General features: G+C 36.5%; 1 pseudogene; it reads left to right on the forward strand.

The window, feature by feature from the left end:
- The first annotated feature begins 3438 nt into the window (after window positions 1–3438).
- LOC114535347 lies at window positions 3439–5544 on the forward strand (annotated as a pseudogene).
- Window positions 5545–12799: the final 7255 nt, after the last annotated feature.

The raw sequence follows: 12799 nt of genomic DNA on the forward strand, positions 1-12799 counted from the left end.
GAAAACCGCAACCGTCAACTTGTGTCATTGCTTCTACGAAAACGCTCATATTTTTTAAGGAAGTTAAAAATAATTAAGCGAAAAAGGTTGGCAAGAAGAAAAAGACAATTTTGGTTCAAGCCAGGAAGGACAGACCAATGGTGGGAAAATATTCTTGGACGTAAAATGATGATGAACAGTGGGTAAAAAACTTTCGAATGACCCGTGAAGAATTTTTCGAACTTGTTCATGAGCTTCGGCCATATATCGCCCCCGAAGAGTCATCACCGAACTACAGAGCCTTAACAGCTGAAAAAAGGCTGGCTGTTGCTCTGTATTACCTCAAAGATACTGGGTCTTTGGTCATGACAGCAAATACATTCGGAATTGCGATATCTACAGCTTCAAACATTATTTTTCAAGTATGCCAGACAATCTCAAATGTTCTTGGACCAAAGCACATTAGCTTACCCAAAACCACCAGTGAGATGAAACAGAAAGTGTCTGAATTTGAGGCAAAGTTTGGAATGCCGCAGGCATTTGGATCATTACCAGAAATTTGCGACCTGATAATTTGCATGTATACTAATTTGCATTTAACTTTCATCTAAATCTTTCTCTCCAGCCCCTCCTTGTTAATCTGGAATAAAACTGTTGGCATCTACCCCAAAGGAGAGAGGTGTAACTCCAGCACAGCCACCCCATAAGGAAACAAGTCATTCATAATGCTCAAAGACAATCTTTCCGCTGCCACTTCTTTTCCCAGTTGTGACAGCGTTTGAAAAGGACTGACGAATCTCTTTTACCTTAAAGATTTACATAAAAAAACATTACAGTTCAAATTACATTGCGCAAAAGATTAATCGGCCATTGCATATATCAGACTTATCAGTTGAGGTATTGTACCTTCACTACCTTGAGTATAAAAAGTAAAAACTCACAGAAGCAACATTAACTCGTAATACTTTACCTTTTCTTTTATTCGAGAATAGCCCTTCTTTATAGCTTCTTTGTCCTTCGCGACTTGGACTTTGTATTCGAGTTTTTGCTCTTCATCCATATCAGCGACAAGAATAGTTGGAGAATACATGCTCACAGGACAAAAAAGGTTGTCATTTTCATGGACACGTGCTAATCCTTCTCGTAACCAAGTATATTGAACAGTTCTATCGCCGTCAAAATCAAGGTTTTTATACTCCACAACACTCTTGAACTTATGTAGAGATGTTATTAAGTTTTCTATCATTTCATCGGTCCAACGAAATTGCTTTTTCTCATTCGCACTATCGACAATTTTTGTGCCCGAACTCACATTTCCTTTTCTCACCGCCATTGCTGAAATTTCAAATTTGACTCCTTCAGCGCATGTGTATTCGTCAAATCTGTAGCCCAATGGGGAGGGCTAGCCCTTCCTGCTGCGTTTATATGGAAAATTTCCAGCCCTACCAGGCGAGATCTCGAGACGTCAATAGCGAGATCTCGCCTGGTAGGGCTGGCCCTCCTCTCATGTAAACGTAATTGTTGTTTAGTATGGATTTATATTAGCACGCGCGAACTCGCTTGGTAGGGCTAGCTCTCCCTGTAGGGCTCATGTAAACAGCCCCTAATTTAGTAAAAATACATATATTTCATATTCATGAAAACATAAATTTGTAAATTTCATCAAAATTTTGCTAAATGACAGTTCATTGACGTTTGAAAATACAAATTTTTGTCTCGACCAATCAAGAGCTTAGTAATTCACACTGGCGCATGGGCATAACGTAGACGTCCGTCCTTGGCGCGAGGTCCATTGCATAATGGCGGACGACTTTGATTTCGCATTTGCACATCGTGGGTGTAAATATCCGAGCGGAATTAGTACCCTCGCACGGTGCTCCGCACCGGCTCGGGGATTGGATTACATGCTAAGCTATATGCAATATTAATATTTTGTTGGCCCTCCTTTGGACTTATAGTTGATGACGGCCTTACACCGGCGTGGTATACTTTCTGTTAAGGTGTTAATCTTCGCGGTCAGAAGAAATTCATCCTATGGACAGTCTTTAATAGACGTTTTATAAATGAATTCCTTTCTTGTACTATCCCCTTGACATTGTGCAGGCCAATCCATTTCTGTCACTCCCTCTTCCTGAAACCATTGTTTGACTATATTATTATTATTATTATTATTATTTAAAATAACACATAAAGTAGCTTAGACAGCTAAATTGCAATGTGATTAATTTACAGGTTCATAAATATAACTTAAAAAATATTACATTTTAGAATTACAATAATTCATACTCTAATCTATATTACAAAGCTAGAAGTAAATTACAAAAGCTATATTTTAAATATTAAGAAACTAACTAGAAATACATTGCATGCAAAGTCCCCTCGCCTGAAGCAATAAACTTATATTTCTATCACTGAAATTCTATAATACTCGCGGTTTCTGCTGAATGATCGAAGCCGTGTAAGTAAAATCCTATATCTTGGTACAATTATAAAGTTGACTCTCGAGCTATCACATTCAACTATAATCGTAATTCATTATAAATTGTGCTACGAATAGTTTTAAATACTACAACTTTTAGCGAGATTTCAATTCCTTTTTAAACAGATTGACCTTTAAAAATAAATGCTTTCCCAATCAAAATCATGCATTTTAACGAAATTGACGAATAAATTCAAAGAGGTGCCGTACATTTGTTGACAAATCTACAAGTTAAACTTACGAAATACTTGCATGCTCTAAAATACAAAATCTACCTATTTACCTGTCCAAAAACACTTCGAAAATGCTTTAAAATCGTAGATTTTTCACCATCTATTTGAATCAAAGTTTTTCTATCCGAAAGCATCATCTACTTTACGTTTTAATCATTTTTACGAGTGAATTTTTCCGTATATTTTCAAAACCATCCAAATGAAAAATATTTTTTAAAAAGTTTTGTAATTCAAAATATCAGTTATATGCTGACGCGAACCAAAATTTTAATTTAGCCAATCGCACGCTTGCAAACGTTTGCTGGTTACCAGTTTTAACTCATCTTAAGCTCACGCATGCGCATAACTTACAAAAACGCCCAACGTCCATGACATAATAGTGAGCTTAAGCATGCGACGTTTTTGTCAACACGGACGTCACGCGTACAAAATTTAACGGCTAAAAATGGCGCCAGCCGTTCTTGCTTAAAATCTACGACGGGAAACTGCACGGACTGCGGTTTCTGATTTTAAACAAAAACGGCTGACGCCATCTATAACGCCAAAATTTTGTACGCGTGACGTCCGTGTTGGCAAAAACGTCGCATGCTTAAGCTCTCTAATTACTCTTTCCGAAGTTCAAACGAAGACTGGTGCCGAGTTTTCCCCCTATAGAATTATGGGGCTGAATATGGGACGCGGGAAAATGTAAATTTTTCAAATTCAATTTACATTTGTAAAAGTTTATTTACTTAAATGTAAACAAATATGGACTTATTAAGGTCAAATTCGGGTGATTTAGCACTCGAAGAAGAAGACATACCAGGTGCAAAACTTCAAAAACCCGTGGAACAATGTACAGTTGCAGTTTTGAAGCGGTGGTTATCATGCCGTGGTGCGAAAGTCACGGGGAAGCGAGAAGAGTTAGTGAAAAGGTTTGTTCTAGACTGACTTGCGGTTCCAAGGTTTTTTAAATCGATAACTTTTATTTGATATGTGCATGGGAGAGAAGCTTTATTTTTTAATCCCTCCTAAATAAATATAAAATTTTACAAGAATTGCTTCTCCTAAGATATAAGAAACGATGTGAATTCATGCATTATTCGTAATATTTGATATGTGATTTTCTCTTAAGTTGTTTTGTTTAAACTTCAACTTTTCATATTTTATTTATATTGTCCTGTTTTCTTTAAAAAACAGGGTCAATGATTACATTAAAAACGGACTACACAAAAAGTTAGTGGATCCAGATGGTGGTGTAAATTTGGCAAAGAAAAGAGTAGAGTTTGGCCTTGCTGAAGAAGTACACCCTCTAGAGAATGAAAATTTCCCTTCCTCTGGGTTTGAGTGTGGAACAGTCAATCTCCCAAGAATTTCTTATCGCAACATTTGGAAGTACTTGATAGAAGATGTCGAACTAAAAAAGCAGTTGTCCACAGAAAAGCCTATTGTTAAGGGCTACAATTTTTATAAATCTGGCCATGTACTACAGATTTTCTCCAAAAAAGAAGACAATAATCACTACGTTTTAAGCAAGGTTCGTCCATCAATGAAAAAGGGAAAGGTACACAGTAAAGATTATCTTTTCGTTGAATGGCGATATTTCCAATGCATTTTGTTGCTGTCCAGCTGGAGTTGATGGTCGATGTAATCACCTTGCAGCAACTTTGTTCTCAATAGAAGACAAAACTAGTATGGATTATGGTATGATAGCTTCTAAGGCAATTTGTGAGACACCATCAGAAAATGTACCATGCACATCAAAGCCTTGCACATGGAATGTTCCTGCAGGAAAACGCAAACTAACATCACAACCAATCCAGTCTGTAAAATTTCAGAAACATGAATATGGGAAGGTAACCAAACATTTTGCAAAGGAGTATGGTGATGTTCGAGCACCCCATGAAAGAAGTACTTCAAGTTGTGACCTGAAAGCTTTTTATAACAAAGTAAAAGAGGTTGAAGAAAAGACTGGCAAGATGATGGGCTTAAGTTTAATATTACCACATGATCTTCCAGAAGTTACTGATAATTCTGCTGATGCAACTGAGTCACAGGGTATTTTAGAAAACCTGCATCCTGATGAATATCTGTGGAAAATAACTTCACCAGACAAGTCAAATCCTATGTCACTAAATGAGATTTCTGCTAAGGCTGAACAAGTCAAAAAATGCTTGTTTAATTCAGCTAACAACCGTGAGCTAATTGAGAGCAAAACCAGGGACCAACATAATTCCATGCTGTGGTACAATGTGCGTAAGCCAAGAATAACTGCATCACAGGGAAAAAGATGTCTTTTGAAAGAAAGCACAAGCCCAACAAAGGCAATATCTGAAATACTTATGTACAAACCAAAGGTACAAACATGTCAAATGAAGAAGGGAATTGAGATGGAATCAAAGATTATTGACAGGTTTTGTCAAGAAACAGGAAATACTGTAAAAAAATGTGGGTTCTTTATATCTGAAAGTCATCCCTATTTAGGTGCTAGTCCTGATGGAATCACCGAGAAAGGAAATTTGATTGAAGTAAAATATGTAACTTCTAAAGAAGGTGAATCGATGGAGGACACCCTATGTAGATTAAGAATCTACAAGAAGAATGGAACCAACATTGAAATAAACAACAAGCACAAGTACTATCATCAAGTTCAGCAACAACTTTTTTGTAGTAATTACATAGCTTGTCATTTTGTTGTGTCAAATGGTGTCTGGTTGCACTCTGAAGTAGTTGAATATAATACCACCTTTTGGAATAATGTGATAACACAACTTGAGACATTCTATTTCGCAAATATTTTCCCAGAGTTAGTACCCCAGGGTACTTTACAATGAACCACGCTGGAATAAGGTCATACCTTTTCCAACTGAGTAAATAAAAATTGCAAACAAGGTATTAGCAAGTTTATTAATCTAACATCTGCCACAGTTTAATTTTTTGTATTATTTAAAATAAATTATTGCATGCTGTTCCTTTCTACCCATTGGATGAAAACATGTGAATTATTATTATAGACAACTGCATTTTAACTACATTTTATGTAATCATTGGCGGCCAAAAGTTTGACATGCATGCAATGACAATCCATGCATCAGAAGCAATACTAGAAGTAGTAATAGGTATGACTCTATCAAAATAGTGCCAATTCTTCAGACGTTCCATGTAACGTTCAACATGTATTCGCAAACTGGCCACTTTCTTGTTATGTTCAGTTTCTTTTTTTGAAAACTGGCACTTGTCACTGAGGAAATTAGGCATGACTAAACTGGCACCACAAGCAGCTAGCTGGTCCTGGATTAAAAACCCCTTGTCTGCCATCACTAGATCACCTTTTTGTATGTGATTAAAAATCCTGACTTCTCCACAATATCTGGATCACTAATCGATCCGCAATACAGTTCACTAGCAAATGATACAACACCATTTGGAGTTATTCCGACAAGTGCTTTCATTGTTGTGTGTGCTTTATAGCTTGAATAACACAAAGACTGCTTGTCAAGACTTGACGGGGATTCCATTCTGATCTCTGTACAGTCAATTATGGAAACTAGCTCTGGATACAGCTCTTTAAATACTGGGGGCATATAAAATATTAGTTGCTCTTTGCTTGGCCATACAATACACAATGGCTCTAATTCACACTTCATGAATTTGATCCAGGTTCGGAAAATTTCTGAAACTGTAGACACAGACACTCGAAACCTCTCCGCAAGATCTCTCTCTAGAAGTCCAAGCCTCAGTCGTAAGAGAACTAATGTAATTCTTGCCACAATGATAGCTTTCGTTTGGTACCACTCTTATTTTCATCAAAGTTTAACCTTCTGCGACCACCATAACTGAGGTTGGCAGCTTTTTCCTTTAGCATATCAAAACACATAACCAGTGAAGCATAATTTGGAAATCCTGTAAAGAATGAGATGTCCTCATCACAGTCTTGATAAGCATCAATGTTAAATTTAGGTTCATGTTCAAGTTTATACTTGGATTTATCCAGTTCATTTTGTAATAGGTTTACCTCTTTCTTTAGCTTTTTAGCTTCTTGTTTACATGAATCATGAAGGTCAAATTGTTCAGTTTGTACTTTTGTGCTTATGTATCCCTTTTCGTCCTTGTTTTCCTTGTTTATAATTATATCGAGGTCACCGTCTTTGTTATCTGTATTAAATAAGGCTACTTGATTGTTTGGCAGTGTGGTTGAAAAATTATCCTTGACTGTTTTAGATTTAGATGGCAACTCGTATCTCATAATTTCACGGCGTCGCTTCACAGGCTTGGACCAGGGAAAAATCGTTGGTAGTTGGGTTCGGCATACCCTTTCTCCTTCGGGAAAATGCTTGCCACAAATCTTAGTGTTATCAGTCACTAGAAATTCCTTTAAATTGTCATTTCTTATCAGTCTCTTGTACTCAGCAAATACTTTTGGGTCTCGTGGAAGAGAGTGGAACTTCAATTCCGGCGAATTTCGCCAAGTATTTAAACAATTTGGCACACAACAACTGAATTTTCCCATAAATAGAATTTTGTTTATGTATTTTTTTAAAGTATTTTTCCCGCGTCCCATATTCAGCCCCATAATTCTATAGGGGGAAAACTCGGCACCAGTCTTCGTTTGAACTTCGGAAAGGGGAATGGCGGACAACTTTCATTTCGCATTTGCATTCCCGGGCGTAATCAAAATCTCCGGGCGGAATTAGTACCCTCGCCCGGTGCTTCGCACCGGCTCGGGGATAAAATAGTTAAGGATCATCAATTTTGAGATTGTACTTACGAATCGCATGTACTAGAGGACTATTTCTAAAGCGCTCTGTTCTGCATTTAAAATTGTAAATTTTATTTACATTAAGTCTCGTGTTTCTCTCCCGAAATTGACTTACAGTTGGTGGTAGCAAATCATTGAGTTTATGTGAAGGGTGCTTTATATCCTTTATCAAGTTAATGCACATTAACTCTTTTCGACTTTCTAAAGTTTTAATACCACATTCAGTTAATGCTTGTTCATAATTCTTTTCCGGGCATATAATTTTCATTGCACGCTTTTGAATTCTCTCTATATCCCTAGATTGTTCCTCTGTCGAACTCTCATGCCAAATTTGAGCTCCATATTCTACGATTGATCTAATTGCCGAAGTATAAATAGTTTTCAAGTCATCTCGCGGAGCATTTAACTCCATTCTCTCAATTTCCGCAAAATTCTTTACCGAATTAATTTTTTGGGGTATATTACCAATTTCCGTGCCAGAGATATGATTGTAAACATCCAGTGCCTCATGCACTAATCGTTGTATCGTCCATGAAGAGAATCGTATCTTCATCCACAACGACATCATTATTTCCATTTCCTACAACAGCTTTTGCTATAACACTAGGTAACATATTAATTTTAACCACAAAAGCAATAGGTCCCAGCTTACTGCCTTGCGGAACGCCTCCCATAACATTCGCAGAATCAGATACTTCGTTTCCAAACTGTGTAAAATAAGATCTCTCGTCACATATAAGAGCAGGTCTTACACCAATTTCTCGCATGTTTCCTAAGAGTTTCTTATGATCGATAAGGTGAAATGCCTTTCGGAAATCAAAAAAGACTATTCTTATCACTCTGTGCATTTCATCCAATGATTTATGCCACTTGTGTATTAAATTAACCAGCGCATTAATTGTCGATGATCGTGGTAGACCCCATATTGAGAATCAGAAATTTTTTCATCGGTATCTTCATATATCCACTGAACAGCAAAAGATTCTTGAACCTTTGCTAGGACACTAGTTAAAGCAATTGGTCTTAACTCTTCAACATGCGTACATGGTACAGATTTAGGGATTCCAGATACCTTATATTTTTTCCAGATCTCAGGAAAAGTTTTTGATTGAAAATATTCATTAAAGATTTCGGTAAAAGGTACAGAAAAATATTTTGTAAAAATCTTCAAGATCTTCAGAGAGGGATCATAAGGACCAGGTGCTTTATTAAGGTTAATTTTACGCAATTCTCGTTGTACCTGGTCGACAGTAATTAGAGGTAGATTTTCTATACATTGAAATTCCAACCAATTTTCGTTCACTTTCGGATAATTCTTAGTTAAGTTTGCAAAATGATCGTTTATATAATGAGCAGACTGCTTATCATCCATCTGAAACCCAGTATTGGAATCCAACATTATTGGTTTAGCAGTTTTCTTGCCGATCAAGCCCTTCATTTGTTTCCACCAAGATTTAGGGTGGTTTTTTAAGTTTGGAGTTACTTTATTCTCGTAGAAATCGATTTTCGCTTTCCGAATTTCTGCCGAGACTTGTCTTTTGAGACTTTTCACACGCTCAACTTTTTCATTTTTAAAAGCCATATTCCTTTTGAGAATCAACCATTTTATTTTAGCTGTCATAAAAGGTTTATCCTTACTATAACCTTTAACCGTTTTTTCCGGAAAATATTCAGAAATCATATTCTCAGTGACCTGAAGAAAGGTATTGAGTTTTTCATTGATGTCGGAGGTGTAAAGAACCGAAGACCAGTTATGTATGTATGTAAAACTTTATTTATTGACGCTAGCTTTGTCAACAGCAATTGTTGATTTCCACAAGGGGCGTCATAACTATGAAAAAAGTACAATTACTAATAAAGAAGAAAGAGATAAGATAAAAGCATAGCTATATACAAGAGATTAAGTTGGAGTGACCCGGTGGTATATAAGACCCACAGTTGATTTTATCTACCTATTAAGTCGTGCTACAAAATATTTGAAAGAGTATATTGATTGCGCCTCCTTAGCTGCACGCGGAAGATCATCCCAAAGTTTAGCACCACTGTACTTAAAACTTTTTTTAAGAAATTCGCGTCTCGGTTTAGGAAAGGCCAGATCAGTGTAAGAATTTCTGAGGTCGTAATTAGTTTGAAGAGAGTTCTTCGTCATCAATAACTCCTTCAAGTTTGGAGCACTATAATCGTTTAACTTGTCATAACTTGCTCGTAGAGATTCGAAATTTTCTAACTGCTGCTGTCGGATTTTTCTCACTTTGATTTTAATCGTAGCTCCTTTCTGTAATGCAAACTGCCACACTTCCACATCTTGGAACATTATTGAAATAATGTTTGGAATAAGAGAATTATCCAAAATGCCTATGAAGCTTTCTCTTATATTCGCTTCTTTTTTATGAATTTGTATCTAAACAGTTCTTTTTGACCGCTAATGTACAATAAAAGATAGATTGTCACGATTCCTGTTACATACGATGATAGCGACATTTGAGCAGTTCATTTTGACCGCCAGTGTATATTGATAAGGTTGGCAACTTAATTTCCAAGCCAACACGTACCTTTGGAGAAATAGTAGAAAAAACTTTGGAACTACACAGCAAAAAACACAAAAATTACATAGAAGTAAATTAAGATACCTTTACTAAACTACTAGCCATTTTTTGTCGTAAACGACACGGAAGTGTCGAAAAATCGGCAATTTTTTTTCGCTATGACTATGCGGGATGCAATTTGCCTGATACCGGTTTTTGGTTTGAATCATGCACGAAAGCATTATTTCATTTGCTGTTGAAATTTACGTCAAACAGAGCAAATTTTAATTTTAATGATTTTTCAAAAGCTATATAGATAAAAACAAAGAGAAATAAAATGATTATACGCTAATTTTTTTTATTTGTCGCGCGAGCATTTAGTTGTTACGTGTTCAAAAGTTTGCAACTTCGGCTGGATTTTTGAGAAATTGAGGGTTGACTAACAATGTGACGAGAAAGAGCAATAAACGCAAAGTTTCAGTAAATGTTACTATGTTTTTTTCAAAATAAAATATTTGAAAAACCAATTGCAAACATTTGTATAACGAAGTCGTGTTTCATAAATAATATGGTTTCCATTGGAAATGCAACAAAGCAAAAGTCCTGCTGTAAACCTTCACAAATTAAGGATGCGGTAAGTGAAATCATATTTTCTCCTAAATTACTGAATTTACGATATAGCTAAATAAGTTAATATAGCTAATACAAAGCTGTATAGAAAGTAGCTATATACATTGTCTTTGACCAGGTCTATACACTGAAGCTCGTATCAAAATGTTAACAGGACTTGTCGTTATATATTTGTAATACACTATTATTAAGAACTGAATTACATCACCCTATAGAGGCGATCAGTAGGTTTTGATAATTAGCTGCAACTAATATTCATATCAGTCCCTGTGATCGCAATAGTGATAAACAGTAATGCCATTATCCTCTGTGCATGTAAATTGATTCGCGGTTATTATATTTGGAAACACACACAAATGAAGTATGGTTTTGTTCAATTTAAGGTAAAAAAGGTCCATACCATGCATGGCATACACAAAATTAACACCTGAGCAATTAAATATTTTGAATTTTGCAACAAGTGGACATAATGTTTGTATATTCGGCAAAGGTGGTGTTGGAAAATCAACTCTGGTACATGAGATTAGATCCAAAATGCATGAAAAAGGAAATAAATTTCAGATTGTCAGCGCTAGTGGCATAGCGTGCGAGGGATACAACGGGTTGGCAAAAACTGTCCATTTTAACTACGGTTAACAAACAGCGGAGTTGCCGCAAAACGAGTTAATAAAGAGTCGCCTTGAGCGTGGGAACATAATCGAACAGATTAGGGACATTGACGTGCTAATTTGACGAAATTTCAAGTCAACCCGACGTCTATTTGACCTGGTTAACATGCTACATTATTGAAGTTAATGAGTTCACGGCAACAGGTATATAATCAATTATCGCTACTCTGGTTTTAATAAATGAAAGTAATCACCACACAAAGATTAACTTTCACGACCCACCGTTTCGACACTCCGGTCTAGTGTCTTCATCAGGGGTGATCTGATGTTGAAACTTGGTCCTTATATACTCTCAAAATGACGTCATCTTTCAATCAGATGTAAATATTCTTTTGGCAAATAGCTACCGTCATCCCTATTTAGGGCACAAAGACTCGCATTAATATGCCAGGCTAACAAACAACGCCTTTGTCCATAACGACCATTAGTGGTAATGACTTTTGAATCGTTCCACCCAATGTTATGGTTAGTTTGACACACGTGTTCCGCCAAGGCTGATTTTGAACTGTCTAAGTTCGAAACGGGATGGAAGGGATGACGGAAGCTATTTGCCAAAAGTATACTTACATTTGATTGATAGATGACGTCATTTTGAGAGTATATAAGGAACCGAGTTTCAACATCAGATCACCCCTGATGAAGACACTAGACCGAAGCGTTGAAACGTTGGGTCGTGAAAGTTAATTTTTGTGTGGTGATTACTTTTATTTATTAAAACCAGAGTCGCGATAATTACGATTGCTTCATTATGAATTATCAAGCAATTCATTTCCATTTGGCGGCCTTCAGGTTATATTAGTGGGAGATTTTTGGAACTGAAGCTAAATAAGAGTATGATGGACAATGGAGATCCAGTATATGAATCGAAGTTGTTTGAAGAAGCTTTTCCCTATAGGTTCGAGCCAGAGGAGGTTGGACAGCTGTCACGTGAATTTCTCGACCAATGAGATTGCGCTATTTTCCAAGCGTGCTTGCGAAGATTTTGAGCGAGAAAATTTACATAAGACGGAGAAACATAAAAATATTGAGTATATTTTTTAAAGGTTACTGATTAAAACGCATATTTTTTGAAAAAAGATTCATTGGACTGGCGATATCTGTCGAGATTATCGAGGTAAGCGTTACTTTTTAAGTCGATTTTTATAACTGAAGTTGGTCGGTGTAATATTGCTTGTTTCTTACGCTTTTTCTAGGTATCTTTCCATATCCTTTACATAACTAGATCTCCCTCAATTAATGTCAATCAATCCCCTAATCAATATCAAGTCTATATTTAGCTATTACTGTCCGTGCCTATATATATATATACATTACATCTCTCCCTTTGTTTAATGAATTATCAAGTTTGGGTTTATTGCATTTCCAAAAAGTTCTCTCTGTCTACGCTGCCTTGTTGACCTTCTCACCACTGGTTCTGGCGTTGGTTCATCCGCTGCTCGTTCGATGAGTGCATTTCCTGTCGGTGCGTTCCAATCATCTTCATCTTCGGATTCCTTTGCGGCGTCTGGTATCTTCTTAAAGAACGATACATTTCTTGTCACCTTATG

The sequence above is a fragment of the Dendronephthya gigantea genome, unplaced genomic scaffold, assembly GCF_004324835.1.
Source record: "Dendronephthya gigantea isolate DGI-Jeju-01 unplaced genomic scaffold, DenGig_1.0 000116F, whole genome shotgun sequence".
NCBI classification, from domain to species: domain Eukaryota; kingdom Metazoa; phylum Cnidaria; class Anthozoa; order Malacalcyonacea; family Nephtheidae; genus Dendronephthya; species Dendronephthya gigantea.